The sequence below is a fragment of the Schistocerca gregaria genome, chromosome 3 (genome assembly GCF_023897955.1).
Source record: "Schistocerca gregaria isolate iqSchGreg1 chromosome 3, iqSchGreg1.2, whole genome shotgun sequence".
Lineage (NCBI taxonomy): Eukaryota > Metazoa > Arthropoda > Insecta > Orthoptera > Acrididae > Schistocerca > Schistocerca gregaria.
In genome coordinates, this window is record NC_064922.1 from 504849980 (window position 1) to 504871894 (window position 21915).

The window sequence follows — 21915 nt, forward strand, 5'->3', positions numbered from 1 at the left end:
AATAGGTATTATGTTGAACTTTTGGTATCCAAAGCCTAATTTCCGAATATCACGGTAAAAAAGTAGTTTTTCGACTTATAAGTCGTAGATTTTCCTTCTTATGTCTCTTCCAGTGTAAATTTCTGTCGCATGCCAGAAGTCTTTGTGACAGTGATAGTTTCCCATAGTCTCTTGAAATTCGCATCACTGGACTTTCACTGCTACCGAGACATGCAGAAGATCTCTTTACTAGCTTTGATGCGGAACTGTTCTTTTTTGGCTTCAGAATAAGCTCTTGAGCCGATCACCACGAATTTTTCGTAACTCTGTAAATTATGCATGGTTTCACTCGAGTTCACTAATTATGTGACGAGGACTGTTTCATACGAGTAGGTAACAACGAATAGTAGCTAGATTGTTTTTTTTTTTTTTTTTTTTTACCTGACGGGAGCCCCTGATGTAACACTGCAATAGTGAAAAATGGAACTGAACTGCCATTTCTAACTCCGGAAAAATAGCATTAACAAGCACGACGAGCATAAAAAGGCAAAAGCAAATTAATCAAACATGTGATATTACCGCTTTGCGGTGACTTACGTGCATAAAAGCGTAACAGCTATGCAAGGAAACAACTCAGCTTAAACTTACACTTTCCGTTTTGTTCATGTTATATCGCCATTACAAGGATTCCGTCAATCTACATCCGCCATCATTACGACAAAACGACTAATCGAAAAGCGGCGAAAATCCGACTGTAACTAGTGAATGATGGCGTCTTTAAACTGCTGTGCAAATAAAGTTGTCAACGTAGTCACGGTCTGGCTTTTGTGGTTCTTCAAATTTGAGAAACTCTAAAAAGTTCCTTAAAAAAGAACGCTTTGTCTTAAATATTACCATGTATGTCACCCACTTTTCAACTGAAATGAAATTTTGAATTGTCAAACAAAAGAAAGAAGGTACATCAATCTTCGCCTTTCGATATAGCCGAAACAGGAGCACAAAGCGAAGGGATCAGTCATTATTAAACAGATAATATCTGCGAGTGGGTGGGGGGACGAGTAGTAGGGAGAGTAGAGGGGTTGAGGAGGTTGCATTGTGTCTGGTCGATTCAGCCACTTTCCTAGAAACACCAGGTCTGGGGACTTGGGAGGCCAAGCATGACGAAAGTGGCGGCTGAGCACACGGTCATCACCAAACGACGCGCGCAAGAGATCTTTCACGCGTCTAGCAAAACTTTTGTTTTTGGTTCTAATAAAATTCCATGTCATTCCAAGCATGTGTGTTAATTTTTACCTCTCTATCTACATTTTTTCGTGGTTTATTAAGTTTTCAAATTTATACTGACTTTTTGATCACCCGTACATTGTGAACAGTAACTGTCGTACCACATTTCCTTAGCGTAATCCGGAAATTACCTTTACATCTGTAGATTTTATTTCGTTAAAAGCGACACAATGAGATGTAGCTACAAGGAAGTACTGCATCAAGTAGCAAACCTGGGTGCGATAATCGGCAAGCTCGCGTTTTCCTATTAGACAGCAGTGTGAGGCGGTTTCAAATTCTTTCCTGAAGTCAGCAACACCCCTTCAAACTGAGCGCCGTTGTAGGACATTAGTACAGCCAACGGCTAGAATGGTAGGTCAAACTTTTAACCTGCCACTGAGGTGTCTCCCAATCTCTCAGATCGAAGTTATAAACTACTTCTCGTAGTGTGTGCCGATGGTCTTTCGAAAGCGGCGCGCGATCGGTGGAGGTTTCCACGAAAACAGCTTGTTGGGATCCCCCGATATAAAAAAACTCCTCCCGAACAGGCCATGAAAACCCTAAGGTACCGACCGGCCGCCGTATCATCGTCAGCCCACAGGCGACATTGAATGCGGATATGGAGGGGCATGTGGTCAGTACAGCGCTCTCCCGGCCGTATGTCAGTTTACGAGAGCGGAGCCGCTCCTTCTCAGTCAAGTAGCTCCTCAGTTTGCCTCACAAGGGCTGAGTGCACCTCTCGTGCCGACAGTGACAGACCGGATGGTCACCCACACAAGTCTTAGCCTAGCCCGACAGCGCTTAACTTCGGTGATCTGACGAGAACCACTGCGGGAAGGCCGTTGACAATCCCCCGATATGGGGTAATGGAAAAATGGCCCAATCATTAGAACACGGAGTGGAACGTGAAGTAAAAATGTTTGTTGGAGGTGTAAAAAAACAATTATTTGGTGGTGTGCGTGTGTGGTTGTGTGTCGCGTAATAGTGCAAACGGTGTGTTCACTGCACAGTTTAAGCCAATTCGTTCGTGTTATGCATTTGACTAAACCGGGACATTACTCACGAGAAAGCGATTAGTAGACTTGTACGCTTTAATGTGAAAAAGAATCAGATTTATGTTTGAGAGTAACACGTGAACTTTGCAGCCTTGAGAATGAACAAATATCAAAATGGAGTTGATTTTACCAGAACTGCCTTACGTTAGTCGGTATAATAGGACACATTCCCTCATTGTCGAACTATATTTTGTTATGAAACGTTTCATATCTACAAACGACAGTGCCAGGGTGGAAAGAGCAACTTCAGGTAAATGATGTAAGCCACATTCGTAAAACAAACTTTTACGTCTTCTGATAACATCGTCTCAGTTGTGCGACTGGATTCGTGATTTCCTGTCTGGAAGATCGCAGTTCGTAGTAATAGACGGAAAATCATCGAGTAAAACTGAAGTGATATCAGGTGTTCCCCAGGAAAGCGTCCTGGGACCTCTGCTGTTCCTGATCTATATAAATGACCTGGGTGACAATCTGAGCAGTTCTCTTAGGTTGTTAGCAGATGATGCTGTAATTTACCTTCTAGTAAGGTCATCCGAAGACCAGTATCAGTTGCAAAGCGATTTAGAAAAGATTGCTGTATGGTGTAGCAGGTGGCAGTTGACGCTAATTAACGAAAAGTGTTAGGTGATCCACATGAGTTCCAAACGAAATCCGTTGGAATTCGATTACTCGATAAATAGTACAATTCTCTAGGCTGTCAATTCAAGTAAGTACCTGGGTGTTAAAATTACGAACAACTTCAGTTGGAAAGGCCACATAGATAATATTGTGGGGAAGGCGTGCCAAAGGTTGCGTTTCATTGGCAGGACACTTAGAACATGCAACAAGTCCACTAAAGAGACAGCTTACACTACACTCGTTCGTCCTCTGTTAGAATATTGCTGCGCGGTGTGGGATCCTTACCAGGTGGGATTGACGGAGAACATCGAAAGGGTGCAAAAAAGGGCAGCTCGTTTTGTATTATCACGTAATAGGGGAGAGAGCGTGGCAGATATGATACGCGAATTGGGATGGAAGACGTTTTTCGTCGCGGCGAGATCTTCTTACGAAATTTCAGTCACCAACTTTCTCTTCCGAATGCGAAAATATTTTGTTGAGCCCAACCTACATAGGTAGGAATGATCATCAAAATAAAATACGAGAAATAAGAGCTCGAACAGAAAGTTTTAGGTGTTCGTTTTTCCCGCGCGCTGTTAGCGAGTGGAATGGTAGAGAGATAGTATGATTGTGGTACGATGAACCCTCTGCCAAGCACTTAAATGTGAATTGCAGAGTAGTCATGTAGATGTAGATTGTAGCCAGGGACTTACAAGATGTCACAAAGCCCCTTTTATCAATGCACCAGTAACAGTACATCAGTTAGTATCGGTACACATGCGGCAACATGCGCTACCTAATATGTATCAAAACGCCTCACACAAAAACGAGATTTTTCTGGGGCTCGTACCTCGGCTTCTATTTATTACAGAGGTAGAGAGCAATGGGCTAGGGACCAGTTGTATACGCAAAAGAACCATCTTAATTTAACCATCTTGTAGCACAGGGTTGGTTCAAATGTCTCTGAGCACTATGGGACTCAACATCTGAGGTCATCAGTCGCCTAGAACTTAGAACTACTTAAAACCAACTAACCTAAGGACATCACACACATCCATGCCCGAGGCAGGATTCGAACCTGCGACCGTAGCAGTCACGCGGTTCCGGACTGAAGTGCCTAGAACCGCACGGCCACCATTTATAGCCCAGGGATAAAGTTTGAATATTACATACAACCTCCATTTTAGGGAAAGAGAACAAATCGTTTGGTTATTTTTGCATTATATGTGGTCTATGGTATGTCTTCAGGGGCTAACGGGAAACCATTTAGTCCATAGCCGATTCCTCAGAAAAGCCTGAAAATATCATGTTTGGGTACAGAACAGTCTTCAAAATTTTGTTGGTATCTTGATCCATTTCCGAAATACAAAGGTTCAAAGTGACCCTACTTATACAGGTAAAATACGCACGTGGAATATGGTCTGAGATGAACATTTTGTTCGTAAAGTGATGTAGCACGGAGAAATATGTTGTAAAGTATCCCCGTTAACATCAGAGAGTTTCTGAAAACCCTATGTTGTAGTTGTTGTAGTACTGAAGTACATGCAAAATTTTTCTGTACGTAACATCCGATCTCAGGTGTAAAATTAGTTTCACGTTATTTCCACTAAATGAAATTACTGACCAATAAAGTTCCTTTCATGTGGATTGCCTGCCCCATGATCTTCTGTAGCAGGGAAAGGATAGGAACCGGCGGAAAAATACCCCTATCGGAGTCAAAAGAATAAATAGAAATTGCGGTACCAGATGCTTTATTTTACCTTCCTTGGTAAGCTTAAAATTTTCACGAAACTTCTGACATGTCAACATACTCGCGGTTTTTTATGCTGAGTGCGCTGAGAGAGAAGAAAACAGTGCTAGTGGGAAAAGGGACGGAAAAGTAATAAAGATTCGAAAATAGCAGACATTGGTTGCGATATAGAATGTGGGAGTGTGAGGGAAAGAGAGGGACACAGTGCCAGTGGAACATAGTTGACAGTGCTAGAACATTTCTAGGAAAAGAGTGAAGGAGACAGTGCCAATGAGAGATGAATAAAGAGCAGGAGAAAGTGGAAGCGGATGAGAGCCAGTAATAATGAGACATAGAGTCTATGATAATGACAACGAGGGAGGAGAATACAGTGAGAGTGGGAAGAGGCAGTAGCAGTGATAAGGAATGAACGAAGGAGATACTAGTAATAAAGGAGAACAAGAGCGACACAATGACAGTGAGAGGAGACAATAGCAGTAGATCAGTAGATCAGAATGAATGAGCCAGAAGAGACAGAGGATAGTGACAGAGGGTCACAAAGAGATAATTGCAATGATCTGGGTTGAATGAGGAGTGAGAATGAGCAAATGGGAGAGGATGGTTATGAGCAACTTAAAGAGATGCAATAATGGGTGTGATCGAGTTGCAGTTAGTGGAGTTAGCGGGAGAGAGAGGTGAGTTACATTTTAAAAAGAGCTCGGATATGTTCGCGTGCCAAAATTTTTGGGAAAATTGTTTAAAGTGCTGAGGAAGGTAAAATGAGGCAACTGGTTCTCCCATTTTTCAGTCAGTCTTTTAAACAGGAGCATATTCTCCTTTTGTGTGCTCCTTTAAGAGCATTTCACCGCTGGTAATATCAGGCCTTAAGCTTGCCTGGCTTGTAAGGTATATAGTATGACGTCATCGTGAAGGACTGAGACACTCGACAGAACGAGTCTGTGCAGGCACGCAAGCAACTGGCGAGGCGTATCGCCGGACTGTAGCGCCGTGTGGAGTTGAGGGGCCCGCGAACGCTGGCGCAGGCGAGAGAAGTGGTGCTGGGCAGGGAGCGGCCGTGTGCTGAGCAAACACGCGCGCATTCCGGACGCTCTCGGCTACGTCCTCTACACAGAGCCCACGTTTCTGTCTCAGGCGTCATCCCGGCCTCGTCGGCGAACCAAATGCCCTCAGTTAGCGCAGTGATAGTCATTTCCTTCCCTGTTCCACTCGTAAATACTACACTACTGGCCATTAAAATTGCTACACCACGAAGATGAGATGCTACAGACGCGAAATTTAACCGACAGAAAAAATATGCTGTGATATGCATATAATTAGCTTTTCAGAGCATTCACAAAAGGCTGGCGCCGGTGGTGCTGACATGAGAAAAGTTTGCAACGGATTTCTCATACACAAACAGCAGTTGACCGACGTTGTCTGGTGAAATGTTGTTGTGATGCCTCGTGTAAGGAGGAGAAATGCGTACCATCACTTTTCCGACTTTGATAAAGGTCGGATCGTAGCCTATCGTGATTGCGTTTTATCATATCGCGATATAGCTGCTCACGTTGGTCGAGATCCAATGACTGTTAGCAGAATATGGAATCGGTGGGTTCAGGAGGGTATTATGGAACGCCGTGCTCGATCCCAACGGCCTCGTATCACTAGCAGTCGAGATGACAGGCATCTTATGCGCATGGCTGTAAGGTATCGTGCAGCCACGTCTCGATGCCTGAGTCAACAGATGGGGACGTTTGCAAGACAACAACAGTCTGCACGAACAGTTCGACGACATTTGCAGAGAATGGACTATCAGCTCGGAGACCACGGCTGCGGTTACCCTTGACGCTGCATCACAAACAGGAGTGCCTACGATGATGTACTCAACGGCGAACCTGGGTGCACGAATGGCAAAAAGCCATTTTTTGGATGAATCCAGGTTATGTTTATAGCATCATGATGGTCGCATCCATGTCTGGCGTCATCGCGCTGAACGCACATTGGAAGCCTGTATTCTTCATCGCCATACTTTCGCATCATCCGGCGTGATGGCATGGGGTACAATTGGTTACACGTCTTGGTCACCTCTTGTTCGCATTGACGGCACTTTGAACAGTGGACGTTATATTTCAGATGTATTACGACCTGTGGCTCTACCCTTCATTCGATCCCTGCGAAACCCTACATTTCAGCAGGATAACGCACAACCGCATCTTGCAGGTCTTGTACGGGCGTTTCTGGATACAGAAAATGTTCGACTGCTGCCCTAGGCAGCACATTCTCCAGATCCCTCTTCTGGTCAATGGTGGCCGAGCAACTGGTTCGTCACAATATGCAAGTCACTACTCTTGATGAACTGTGGTATCGTGTAGAAGCTGAATGGGCAGCTGTACCTGTACACACCATCCAACCTCTGTTTGACTGAATGCCCAGGTGTATCAAGGCCGTTATTATGGCCAGAGGTGGTTGTTCTGGGTACTGATTTCTCAGGATCTATGCACCCAAATTGCGACAAAATTTAATCACATGTCAGTTCTAGTATAATTTATTTGTCCAATGAATTCCTGTGTATCATCTGCATTTCTTCTTGCTGTAGAAATTTTAATGGCCAGTAGTGTTTATGCTTGAGCACGAGCCCTAATTTCTCTTATTTTCGAGGTCTTTATTCGATATTTAAGTTGGCAGCAATAGAATCCTTCTCCAGTAAGGCTCAATTGTCGGTTCTCTAAATTTTCTCAGTAGTGTTCCTCGATAAGAACACCGTCTTCCCTTCAGGAATTCCCATTTGAGTTCCCGAAGTATCTCCGTAATGCTCGCGTGTTGATCGAACCTACTGGTAACTAATCTAGCAGCCCAGAATGTAATTTCAAGTCTGCAGTGGAGTATGTGCTGATTTTGAAACTTCATGGCAGATTAACACTGTGTGCCGGACCGACACTCGAACTCGGGACCTTTGACTTCTCGGGCAAGTGCTCCACCATCTGAGCTACTCAAACACGACTCACGACCCGTCCTCACAATTTTACTTCCGCCAGTACCTCGTCTCGTACCTTCCGCTAGAGAAGTTCTGTGAAGTTTGGAAGGTAGGAGACTAGGTACTGGCGGAAGTAAAAATTGTGAGGACGGGTCGTGAGTCGTGCTTGGATAGGTCAGTTGGTAGAGCACTTGCCCGCGAAAGGCAAAGGTCCCGAGTTCGAGTCTCGGTCCGACACACAGTCTTAATCTGCCAGGAAGTTTCAATGTAGCAGCCCGCCTCTGTATTGCTTCGATGTCTTCTTTCAGTCAGATCTGGTGGGAATCACATGCTGTACTAAAGGATGGGACGCCCCAGTGTCCTTATGTCGTCTATTTTACAGATGAATCACACTTTCCTGTAACTCTTCCGATAAACCGAAGTGACCATTCGCCTTCCCCACTATAGTCCTTCTATTCTTATTCCATTTCATATCCGTTTCCAACGTTATACCTAGATATTGGTTGACCTGACTGTGTCAAGTAGCACGGTATTAATGCTGTATTCTAATATTACGGGATTATTTTTCGTATTCACATGCACCAACTTACAGTTTGTTACATGTAAAGTTAGCTGTCATTCATCACAACTAGAAATTTTGTCGAATTCATCTTTCAGTTATCTCTCACTCTAAAATTAATTCCTTACTAAATCGATGGAAGTTTCACATTCCGGGTGAACTCGAACTCCACCGACAAAATTTTAGAGTCAAAGGCGCGAAAGCCCCTGAAATACATCGCCAGATCCTTGAAGCATGTTGAGGAAACATTATGAGCGACAGGATGGTACACAAACAGGTGACAGCTTCTGAAGTTGGCAGTTCTAATGTGCATAACGAGGAACGAAGTGCGCGACCTTTAGTCCTTAGTGAAGATTTGGTGCAGAAAGTTGACGAAAAAGTGAGAGAGAAGAGATACTTTACGAATACGACTTTATATGAACAGTGTCCTCGAGTGTGCTTTATGCAATTGCTACCTAATCAACGGCAGATTTCTACGAGGATGATATTCAAAAGTTGGTTCTACGCTATTATAAATGCCATAATACTGCTGCGAATTATGTAGAAAAGTAGATGAAAGCACACGAATTAAGGCGAAAACAAGAGTATTAAAACAAGCTTACTTGTTTTAGTTTTCTTTCAGAACGATACTTACTTTAAAAAAGTATCCTAAATTATTTAGTTTTTTTTTTAAACTGTAATTACTTCAAAAAGACGCCTCCTGATGTATTCACTTTGATACTACCATACCTTATTTTCTTTGAAAATATCTTTAGAACATAAGAACAGCCTTTAATAAGCAATTACCAAAATGTGCAACACGAAACAACGAATAATGCAACATGCCTCAGATAAAACACGTACACTTTTATCACAGTCTGTCCAGTCTGGTTTGCCAGCGTACGGTACAATAGGTAATAAATACACTGTACCCTTTCAGGAACTCTACAAAAAGCCGACCAGTATGACGACGGCAAGTGTCCAGTGAAGCGCCGTCGGCAGTCTTACACGCTCAGGAGCCCCAGGAGGCTGGCGTACTACTTCCGTGTCTGTGACAATCCTAGCAAACATGTCGGTATCGTAAACTGGGCTCTGTACATGTGCCCACAAGAGTAAGTCAATTGATGTCTTCTTCTATGACCACGGTAGCCATGGAATGGCACCGCCGCAACCAATCTACTGTTGTACCGATAGAATGTGGAGGAAGTGGGGTTAATGGAGTTAACTCACAGCAATGTGGGCTGAATTGAATTAATTGTTAGATGCTCGATCTAAGACTTTAACGTTTCCATGATGAGACGAGACACTAGAATTGCCCATAAAGTAATGCACCACATTTTTTCTTCAACAATTCTTTATTGGACAAAATGAGAATTACACGCACGAAAGAAAGGTGTTTTACCTGCACACCCTAGTTTTGCACGTAATTCCATACCGTTCTATGGTCTTCCCCCAGTGCGAAATAAGGGCGTTTATGCCCTATCGGTGCCAATCCTCGTCCTGGTGGCAGAGTCAATGCTACACTGTGTGGATCACCACTTCATCGACCTCAAAATGTCTTCCGCGAATGACATCCTTCAATGGCCCAAACATGTGGAAGTCCGAGGTGGCTAGGTCTGGGCTCTAAGGTGGATGGGGTAACACTATCCAACCGCGTCTTGCGATGTATTCAGCAGAAAGACATGTGAGGGGCCGACCGTTATCCTATTGCACCGAACATGTCGTGAGTTGCTGTGGTGTCGAAGTCGCCGGATGCACGTGTTGAGTTTTTTCAGGGTATTGACAGATGCTTCTGAATTAATGGTACCGCCTCTTGGCATCACATCAATGAGAATCACACCCTCACAGCCCCAGAACATTGCGATCAGGACCTTACCTGCGGAAGCAGTTGCTTTGAACTTTTTTTCTTCTGTATGGAGTGGGAATGGTGCCATTCCGTCGACTGTCGTTTTAGTTCGGACTCAAATTGGTGAACCGTGATTTCATCAACTGCCACAATCCGGAAAAAGAAGGCCTCCCCCTTAGCTTCAAAACGCTGCAACAAATCAAGACAAATGTTTTTTCTGTGCGATTTGTGATCCACCATTGGACACCGCGGGCCCCATCTTGCACATACATTTGAATATCCAAGAGTACGGATAATTGCGTCCACACTCCCTTTGCGGACTGACAGACGCAGCGCCGACTGCCGAGTCGTGATGCATCTGTCGTTGTGAATGACAGTTCACTGCAACATGTCGGGTGCGACAGCCGTGGATGGTCTACCCGACCGCTGCAAATCGTGGAGCTCCGCCGGACCGCCTTCTGATGACCTGCCTTCCGTGCCCAGCGACTAACTGTACTTCTGTCGACGGCAGATGCTCCATAGACTTTGCAGAAGCGTTTGTGAATATTGCCTGTAACGTATATCACCTACAGACGCCATTTTGAAACTGTACTGCAGTTACACAATCTGACGGAAGTGACAAAATTGACGCGCTCACTCAGGAGACTTCAAATAATACATAGGTAAGGTTTCGCATTCGTGACATTGTTTTCGGCTGAGAAGAAAATGCGGTGCATTACTTTCTGGGCAACCCTCTTAGTGTGGACCAAAAGATGAAGAAACTGATAGCAAACATTAACCCTCACATACATATTTTAAGATCTATTATCACTTGTTGAAGAGATGTGTTTCACAGTAGCGAACATGAACAAGCTCTCACAGGTCTTAAGGTGTATACTTCAGAGCCCATGATCACCAAACATTTTTTCTTGTTTTGGTCCATACTACCCTCTCCCAAAATATGGAAAGCGAAGGTCTTGCAGTAGAAGAGATTTATTTCACAGTATGTAAGATGATTAAGTGCTCTTAGCTCTTAGGTTATGTATTTCAGTGCCCATATTTACCAGACTATGCTGCTTCGAATGATCGTTCCTGTCATATCCCTGAATATTCCCCGTGTGATATCCTATAGTCATAACTAATAGTGCAATCAAACGAATTGTTTATAACTTGTTACTGTGACTCCAAACTGATTACATCATTTAAATACTGGTTTCTCAATGACGTAGGACACAGCCAGCTACAAAAGCGAGCGCACTTCTCGATTTCCGTCCGTTCGACAAAACTGTTACAGAACACGAGAGAACATATTAATCTTTCCGTTGTTTTCACCTTCCCAGGTTGCAAGTGAAAATGACCCGGCAGCTCAGATATAATTTACTCAAGAGAGAATCTACTAGACTGCACCAGATACTGGACGAACATATAAATACACTCCTGGAAATAGAAATGAGAACACCGTGAATTCATTGTCCCAGGAAGGGGAAACTTTATTGACACATTCCTGGGGTCAGATACATCACATGATCACACTGACAGAACCACAGGCACATAGACACAGGCAACAGAGCATGCACAATGTCGGCACTAGTACAGTGTATATCCACCTTTCGCAGCAATGCAGGCTGCTATTCTCCCATGGAGACGATCGTAGAGATCCTGGATGTAGTCCTGTGGAACGGCTTGCCATGCCATTTCCACCTGGCGCCTCAGTTGGACCAGCGTTCGTGCTGGACGTGCAGACCGCGTGACACGACGCTTCATCCAGTCCCAAACATGCTCAATGGGGGACACATCCGGAGATCTTGCTGGCCAGGGTAGTTGACTTACACCTTCTACAGCACGTTGGGTGGCACGGGATACATGCGGACGTGCATTGTCCTGTTGGAACAGCAAGTTCCCTTGCCGGTCTAGGAATGGTAGAACGATGGGTTCGATGACGGTTTGGATGTACCGTGCACTATTCAGTGTTCCCTCGACGATCACCAGAGGTGTACGGCCAGTGTAGGAGATCGCTCCCCACACCATGATGCCGGGTGTTTGCCCTGTGTGCCTCGGTCGTATGCAGTCCTGATTGTGGCACTCACCTGCACGGCGACAAACACGCATACGACCATCATTGGCACCAAGGCAGAAGCGACTCTCATCGCTGAAGACTACACGTCTCCATTCGTCCCTCCATTCACGCCTGTCGCGACACCACTGGAGGTGGGCTGCACGATGTTGGGACGTGAGCGGAAGACGGCCTAACAGTGTGCGGGACCGTAGCCCAGCTTCATGGAGACGGTTGCGAATGGTCCTCGCCGATACCCCAGGAGCAACAGTGTCCCTAATTTGCTGGGAAGTGGCGGTGCGGTCCCCTACGGCACTGCGTTGGATCCTACGGTCTTGGCGTGCATCCGTGCGTCGCTGCGGTCCGGTCCCAGGTCGACGGGCACGTGCACCTTCCGCCGACCACTGGCGACATCATCGATGTACTGTGGAGACCTCACGCCCCACGTGTTGAGCAATTCGGCGGTACGTCCACCCGGCCTCCCGCATGCCCACTATACGCCCTCGCTCAAAGTCCGTCAACTGCAGATACGGTTCACGTCCACGCTGTCGCGGCATGCTACCAGTGTTAATGACTGCGATGGAGCTCCGTATGCCACGGCAAACTGGCTGACACTGACGGCAGCGGTGCACAAATGCTGCGCAGCTAGCGCCATTCGACGGCCAACACCGTGGTTCCTGGTGTGTCCGCTGTGCCGTGCGTGTGACCATTGCTTGTACAGCCCTCTCACAGTGTCCGGAGCAAGTATGGTGGGTCTGACACACACTGGTGTCCATGTGTTCTTTTTTCCATTTCCAGGAGTGTAATGTATGGCGCTACTTAAAACCTTGAAACCAAGCGGACTGTGTTACGTACTGTAGCTGGTGGGTAAGATGACTGTTATGACAATAATATCTCTCTATTAAAGTAACGATCTAGGCCCAGCAGAAACAAGTATAAGGTAAGGTTACAGAAGCGGCCATTTTTCGTTAACAGTTGTGCAAATATCTGTTTATAAAAAAATTTTCTACCGCGGACAACAACTGTACCATCCCAAAGACGTTTATGACCTGAAGATTATCTTATCTCTCCACGTAGGCACAGATGAGAAAGAAAACGCAAAAATCAACATATAACCACACTGGAAGTTAGTTACCTAACATCATCTCGAGATGCCTTTCAAGTGAATGGAGAAACGCGTGCAGGACTATAAATATCAACACTGCTTGACACTGCATCAGTTTTGCTTGTAAAAGAAATCAGTTACAAGAGTTTTATAGTTTTTATTTGTTCTCCAATAACAAATGAGGCACTGTAGTTGACAATCAACGTTCACTTTTGTCAGGGCTCGCAGTACATCATTCGTGAAATCAGTCGATAACACAATCACTGAAGATATCCATCGCGTCCTCCTTCTGGCCGTAGACAGAGGGCTAGGAAGTATCAACATAGTGCAATCGTCCTTAAAGTATCTGTTACTAAAGTTCGTGTGACAGATGGTGATTCTGAAGGTATTCAAATGTTGGCAGTTCTCAGACAAGTGCCCCAATCGTAGTGCATATTTACATAGGGTGTAATGAGCTTAAGTCCAGATACTTCTATTGGTGACTGAGGACGGGGTACCGAGCAACATCACATCTGTCATTTTCTTCATTTGCAGGCTAATAATTATAGCTTATTATGTAAATATGTGCACTTACACCCATTACATCCTGTATATAAAATGTATAACTTCAGAGGTGGTGGTCCAGATTGCTGTACATATCGGTACTCTAATAGGCAATAGCACGTCCTCTTGGATTTATGCGTTCCTGTATTGGCATACTATCCACAACTTCATCTAGGCACTGTTGGTCCAGATTGTCCCAATCTCCAACGGCGACTGGGCGTAGATCCCTCAGAGTGGTTTGCGGGTCTATTCCAGGCATGTGCGACAGGGTTCATGTCTGGAGAACATGCTAGTCACTCTAATCGAGTGATGTTGTCATCCTGAAAGAAGTCATTCACAAGATGTGCACAATGGGCGCATGAATTGTCGTCCATGAAGACGAATGCATCGCCAATATGCTGCCAGTATGGTGCACTATCGGTGGGGGATAGCACGTATCTTTCAGCCGTTACGGCACCTTCAATGACAACCAGATGCGTACATCGGCCTCACATAATGTCACCCCAAACACCTTGCTGCATGCGCTGGACAGTGTGTCTAAGGCGTTCAGCCTGACTAGGTTGCCTCCAAACACGTCTCCGACGATTGTCTGGTTGAAAGCAAATGCGACACTCGTCGGTGAAGAGAACGTGGTGCCAATCATGAGTGGTCCATTCGGCATGTTGTTGGGCCCATCTGTACCGCGCTGCATGGTGTCGTGGTTGCAAAGATGTACCTCGCCATGGACGTCGTCAGTGAAGTTACGCATCATGCAGCCTGTTGCCCACTGTTTGAGCCTTTATTCTACGTCCTGTGGCTGCACGAAAAGCATTATTCAACATGGTGGAGTTACTGTCAGAGTTCCTCCGAGCCATAATCCGTAGGTAGCGATCATCCACTCCAGTAGTAGCCCTTGAACGGCCTGAGCGAGGGATGTCATCTGCAGTTCCTGTCTCTCTGTATCTCCTCCATGTCCGAGCAACTTAGCTTTGGATCACTCCCCGACACCTGGACACTACCCTTGTTGAGAGCCCTTCCTGGCACAAAGTATCAATGCGGACACGATAGAACCGTGGTATTGACCGTCTAGGCATGATTGAACTACAGACAATACGAACTGTGTACCTCCTTCCTGGTGAAATGACTCGAAGTGATCGGCTGTCGGACCCCATTCGTCTAATAGGTGCTGCTCATGCGTGGTTGTTTACATCTTTGGGCGGGTTTTGTAACATCTCTGAACAGTCACAGGGACTGTGCCTGTGATACAATATCCACAGTCAACGTCTCTCTTCAGGAGTTCTGGGAAACGGGGTGATGCAAATATTTTTTGATGTGTGTAGTACAGAATCTGGATTTTCAATAACAGTAAATAAAGTTCAAGGACAGAGAGAGGAAGGTAGAGGAGATGCTGAGAGTGGTGGAGGGAAATGAAGGAGGTGACGGACAGAGAGAGGGGGCAGGAGGAGATGGAGGAGAGAGGGAGAAGAAGGTGGACATGAAATGGAGGAAGGGGAGAGAGGGTCGGGGGAGAGTATGGGGAGATGGGAGGAGAATATGGACAGAAGGAGGGGGAGGACGTGATGGACAGAGAGAAAGGGAACGAGGAGAAGATGGACAAAGAAAGGGGAAGGAAGAGGTGGACGGAGGCAAGGATGAGAAGGAGATCAGGACGCATATATAACACAGACGAGTGTTTTCTCCTTTGCTTGTTCTTTGGAGCCACAGCAACGAGTAGCCGGGAACAACTAGTAGATGAATAAAAACGCTGTACTCTAGATTTCATGGCGGGAAGTGAGTGGGGTGAGAGCCTTATAGACGTCGCACTTCTTATCACGTTCGTCAGAGGAGCGGCGGTGGATGGTGCCGAAATCGTCGGTACTCTGACTCGAAGGCTTCCGACTCCTAAATCGGCCTCCAAAGGGGGAACGGCAATTGCGCGCCCGGCCGGCGAGAAATTCCCAGTGCGCTGTCTCCTCAGCAGCGCGGCGCGCCCCGAGTGCCAATTTGCGGCCATTAGGCGCGGCGCAGGTGTGAATGCGACGTGACGCTGATCGGTCGTCATGGGAACCGACGCGCCGGGTTCAAGAGGTTCCGACAGGCCTGCCGCCGCCGCCGCCGCCGCACCGAACGCATTCGACGCGCGTCTCTGTCTCAGCAGATGGCCGCCCTCAGATAGCGGCCCGGCGCTCAGGCGCCGCCAACGCACCAGTCAATCGGCGCACTCCTCGTGGTGCACTGATGAGCTCCCCCAACAGCCGACCGCTCGGCTCTCCGCAGCTACATTCGACAGACGCGTCCTGTAAACAGACTTTCCATGTGCTTCTTGCGCAACAAAGATAATACAGTGTTAAGCGCTTTCAGCCGGAGCGAAATTAATGCAGTCGATACTCGTGAGGGTGGGTCCAACCACAGAATCTGATCGCCCGGCCTTTAATCTTCACCGTCAACTGTTAGGAACGAGCACTCTTTAGTTAGTTATTTGCATCTTTCATAGATCATTTGAACGATTATTTTATCCAAATGATGTGGAACGAGTCAGTTTGGAGGATACAATATTGTTGTTAACTATAATGAACACAGAATGAGATTTTCACTCTGCAGCGGAGTGGGCGCTGATATGAAACTTCCTGGCAGATTAAAACTGTGTGCCCGACCGAGACTCGAACTCGGGACCTTTGCCTTTCGCGGGCAAGTGCTCTACCAACTGAGCTACCGAAGCACGACTCACGGCCGGTACTCACAGCTTTACTTCTGCCAGTACCTCGTCTCCTACCTTCCAAACATTACAGAAGCTCTCCAGACGTGAATCGTGCTTCGGTAGCTCAGTTGGTAGAGCACTTGCCCGCGAAAGGCAAAGGTCCCGAGTTCGAGTCTCGGTCGGGCACACAGTTTTAATCTGCCAGGAAGTTTCTTATAATGAACACTTTTTGTAGTATAAATTAAACATTGTAGTAGAAGAAGTTGTCTAGGAGAAATGAATTTTAAATTAGATTTAAAACTTGCTTTGCTACTTGTTTCACATATTATGTCATTGGGCCAATTATCAGACATTTCTGTTGTTGCATTGTCAACTCCTTTCTGAGCCACTTACAGCTTTAATGGTGGGTAATAAGAATTTGCTCCATCAATGTTCTTCTTGATTATTCATGACTAATTTCGTTTGCGAATATGTTTATTGCTACAGCACAGTTAAAATAACTACCTCCTTGAAGAGGTCACTATTTGATGAGTGGATGTACAAATAGCAGTATAGCAACCCTTCAGAAATCCAAACTGTGAATGCTAAGCAAATTTTTTCCATGTAAAAGTGAGACAACTCTGGGTAATATAACTTTTTCTAATACACTGGAAAAATATATAAGTAAGGAAATTAGGTGTTAGTTGTTTAAGTCGGTCTTGTTACCTTTCGTATGAGAGACTTAACAGTTGTATAATTTAAGCTGTCTGGAAAAAATTCCCTGTGCCAATGATGCGTTGCATATGTCTCTAAGGATATTATTCCGTTACCTTATTTTCACATTCGCAACAGCCCAGAATTTTCGCACATAAATTTCGACTCTCTTAGACTATTTATTAAGGTTCGTATACTTGATTTAGCTTTTCATTGCAACATCAGTTTAACATTCGTCCACAGTTAACTGATTTGCTCTCCGAGATATCATTGAATATCGGCTACTGAACTTTTTTATTTTTACTTTTTTAATTTTATTGCGATCTGAGAAGGTCTCTTAAAATCGCCGTTACTATACAGGGTATCGTAGGACGAACGGTCAGAGTTCAGGAATATTACTGGAACGATCAGTCGAACCAAAGCTACGAGGATTGGAACTTTAACAGTGGCAACTATTTATTTACAGCTCGTACTAAAAATAGATACGTTTTTCAAAGTTTTGCTGATCTTCAAAGTATTCACCAGCATTGTGTCTGTCTCTATGCTGTACATTTTTGGAACACAGCCTAAGATCTGCAGTTACACTATCTGTCGGAAGTGACCTATGTAATGCTTCACTGGCACAGGGAATTTTTCCAGTCAGATTTAAATACGCATTTGTCAAACATCTTCATAAGAAAGGGGACAAGAGTGACTTAAATAATGATACACCAATCTCACTGCTGACATCATTTCCTTAAATATTAGAAAAAGTTATGTATTTAAGAGAAGTCTCACATTTAAGTGAAAATAATTTACTCAGCATTTCATAATTCGGATTCCGAAAGGATTACTCGACTGACAATGTTATCTACACATTTACCCATCAAATAGTACAAATCACAAATAACAAATTATCGCCAGTTGGTAATTTTGTGATCTTTCCAAGGCATTTCACTTTGTGGAACAGGTCACACTCTTAGAAAAACACAGGTTTTATGGAATTGATGACCATACACACAGCTGATTTGAATGATACTTAACGAACAGAAAGCAGAAAGTTGTGCTGAATAACACAAATAATGTTGTGAGGGTAGTAAATTCTAGTGAATGGGGAGTTATCACAAAGGGAGTCCCACAGCGCTCAATTTTGTGTCCTCTGCTGTTCCTGATTCATGTGAATGACCTCTAATTTACCGTTCAGCAAGCAGAACTAGTACTTTCTGCAGATGACACGATTGTTATAATAAATCACATTCCATAAAAAGCAGCTGAAGATATTCTTAAGGATGTCTTTCAAAGAATTATTAAGTGGTTCTCAGTAAATGGAATCTCCCTTAATTTTGAAAAAACTCAATATATCCAGTTCTGTACACGGAATAGAGCCATAGTGACAATCGATGTAGTATATGAACGATGCTCAGTTAACAGGGTAGGTTACTCCAAATTTTTGTGTGTTACATTGATCACACCTTGAACTGGAAGAAGCATATTACTTAGCTGCTCAAACAACTAAGTTCAGCTTCCTTCGCTCTTCGTATAATCGCTAGTCTTGGTAATAAACAGATCAGTCTCCTAACCTACTTTGCATATTTCAACTCAATAATGTCTTATGGAATAGTTTTCTGGGGTAACTCACCACTTAGACATAAAGTATTGATTGCACAAAAGAGAGCAATGAGAATAATTAGTGGTGTTTACCCAAGGACGTCATGTGGGCACCTATTCAGGGAGCTAGGTATTTTAACTGCACCATCAGAATACAAATATTCGCTGATGAAATTCGTTATAAATAATCCATCTCAATTCACGAAGAACAGTGATGTTCATACGTACAACACTAGAGGGATAAATGACCTTTCCTACCCGTTATTGAAGCTGTCAGTTGCTCAAAAAGGAGTACATTATTCAGCAACAAAAATCTTTGATCATTTGCCCAACAACGTACAGTGTCTGGTGGGTTGCAGATAAAGTTTTAAATATATCTTAAAATCATTTCTTTTGGACAACTCCTTCTATTCCATGGACGAGTTTCTGTTTCAAAACTGGTAAAAGAAATTGTACCTGTAAATGTAGTTGCATGTGCAGAACTAAAAATTTCAGTAATATTAATATTAGCACTATTCATGTGTGTAAATATATCTTGCAATCTGACTTGTTACACATCATGTCGATAAAATAATCGTAAAAATAATCTACAGAACATGAAAGAACTAGACTAAATAAACTATCTGCGAGGCTCTGCTTTTCCGTCAGAAGAAACTCACTGACAGCTCTCAGCATGGAACGCACCTCCGTTACAACGCCATTCTGAAAGCTACGTAAAGCGCCGCCACCTAGCGGAACTTCATGAAACTATAGATGCTGAAGCTGGAATATTCCTCGAAGTCCCATAACAAATGCGCCGTTTTTCAACCTAAATTGGTAAAGAAAAACTATATTGCGTTACTTATTGAACACCACCTGTAGAAGATCAAATTGAATTCGATGTGAAAGATATGGAATCCAGATCTGGAAGATTTGAGATCAAATAATGCAGAAGGAAACGAGGACATTCCATGGGAAGTTCTAAAATGATTGTGGTATGTGGCAAGGTAACGAATATTCAAGTTGATGCTTAGATCTATGAGACTGGCGACGTATCACCAGAATTTCGGGATATCATCCACACAATTCCAAAGATAGCAGGAGCAGTTAAGTGCGAGAAGTATCACTCAGCTTTAACAGCTTATGCATCAAAACTGCTGAGAAGAATAATATACAAGAGAATGGAAAAGAAAATTGAGGATCTGCTGGACGACGATCATTGTGGCTTTAGGAAAGGCAGTTCTGACGTTGCTGAAGAACAATCAAAGAGATGCTCATAGCATATTGACTAATAAAAAGAATTCGACCATGTAAAATGTAGCAAAATGTTTAAATTTCTGAAAAAAATGGTGTAAACTATACGGAAAGAAGGGTAATATACAGTACGTACAAGAACCAGGAGATAAATAGAATGCAGGAAACCAACGAATAAAGTGCACGGATTAAGAAAGGTGTAGAGTAGGGATGCAGTCTTTCGCCACTAATGTTCAGTGTGAGAGCCAAGAAACAGTGACGGAAATAAAAGAGAGGTTCAAAATTTGGATTAAAATTCAGAAAAAGGATATCAGTGATAAGATTCGCCGATGATATTGCCGCCCTAGTGATAGTGAAGAAGAATTACAGGATCTGTTGAATGGAATGACCGCTATAATGAGTGTAGAATATACATTGAGAGTAAATCGGAAAACGATAGAGGGGATGAGATGTAGCAGAATTGAAAATACGAGAAACTTAGCATGATAACTGGTGATCAGGAAGTAGACGATTAGAGAAGTTCTGCTGCCTTATAAGGAAAATAACCGATGACGGACTAAGGAAGGAACACGTAAAAAGCAGACTAGCACAGGGAAAATGGGCATTCCTGGGCAAAATAAAACTGCTGGTATGCACATTAGCCCTAATTTGAGGATTTTTTTTTTGTTGAGAATGTACGTTTGGAGCACAGCGTTGTATGGTAGTGAAAGCGAGAAAACCGGAAGGGAAGAGAATCGGAGCGTTTGTGATGTGGTGCTACAGTACAGTGCTGAAATTTACGTGAACTTATAAGATAATGGATGAGGGGGTTCTCCACAATATCGGTGAAGGACAGAACATATGGAAATCACTGACAAGCAGAAAGGATAGTGTGATATGGCATGGTTTACGTTGTTATGGAATAACACTCCATGGTACTAGAGGAATCTGTAGACTTTAATGCTGTCTACATCTACATTTATATTCCGCAAGCCACTCAACGGTGTGTGGTGGAGGGCAGTTTACGTTCCACTGTCATTACCTCCCTTTCCTGTTCCAGTCGCGTATGGTTCGCGGGAAGAACGAATGCCGGAAAGCTTACGTGAGCGCTTTAATCTCTCTAATTTTACATTCGTGATCTCCTCGGGAGGTATAAGTAGGGGGAAGCAATATATTCGATACCTCATCTAGAATCGCACCCTCTCGAAACGTGGACAGCAAGCTACACCGCGATACAGAGCGCTTCTCTTGCAGATTCTGCCACTTGAGTTTGCTAAACATCTCCGTAACGCTATCACGCTTACTAAATAACCGTGTGACGAAACGCGCCGCTCTTCTTTGGACCTTCTCTATCTCCTCTGTCATCCCGATCTGGTACTGATCCCACACTGATGAGCAATAAGTATAGGTCGAACGAGTGTTTTGTAAGCCACCTCATATGTTGATGGACTACATTTTCTAAGGACTCTCCCAATGTATCTCACCTGGCACCCTCCTTACCAACAATTAATTTTATATGATCATTCCACTTCAAATCGTTCCATACGCATACTTCCAGATATTGTTCCACTATCATACACTCATACAATAAAGGATCTTTCTTTCTATGTATTCGCAACACATTACATTTGTCTATGTTAAGGGTCAGTTGCCACTCCCTGCACCAAGTGCCTATCCTCTGCAGATCTTCCCGCATTTCGGAGCAATTTTCTAATGCTGCAACTTCTCTGTAGACTACAGCATCATCCGCGAAAAGCCGCAAGGAACTTCCGACACTATCTACTAGGTCATTTATATATATTATGAAAAGCAATGGTCCCATAACACTCCCCTGTGGCACGCCAGAGGTTACTTTAACGTCTGTAGACGTCTCTCCATTGATAACAACATGCTGTGTTCTGTTTGCTAAAAACTCTTCAATACAGCCACACAGCTGTTCTAATATTCCGTAGGCTCTTAGTTTGTTTATCAGGCGACAGTGCGGAACTGTATCGAACGCTTTCCGGAAGTCTAGGAAAATAGCATCTACCTGGGAGCCTGTATCTAATATTTTCGGGATCTCATGAACAAATAAAGCGAGTTGGG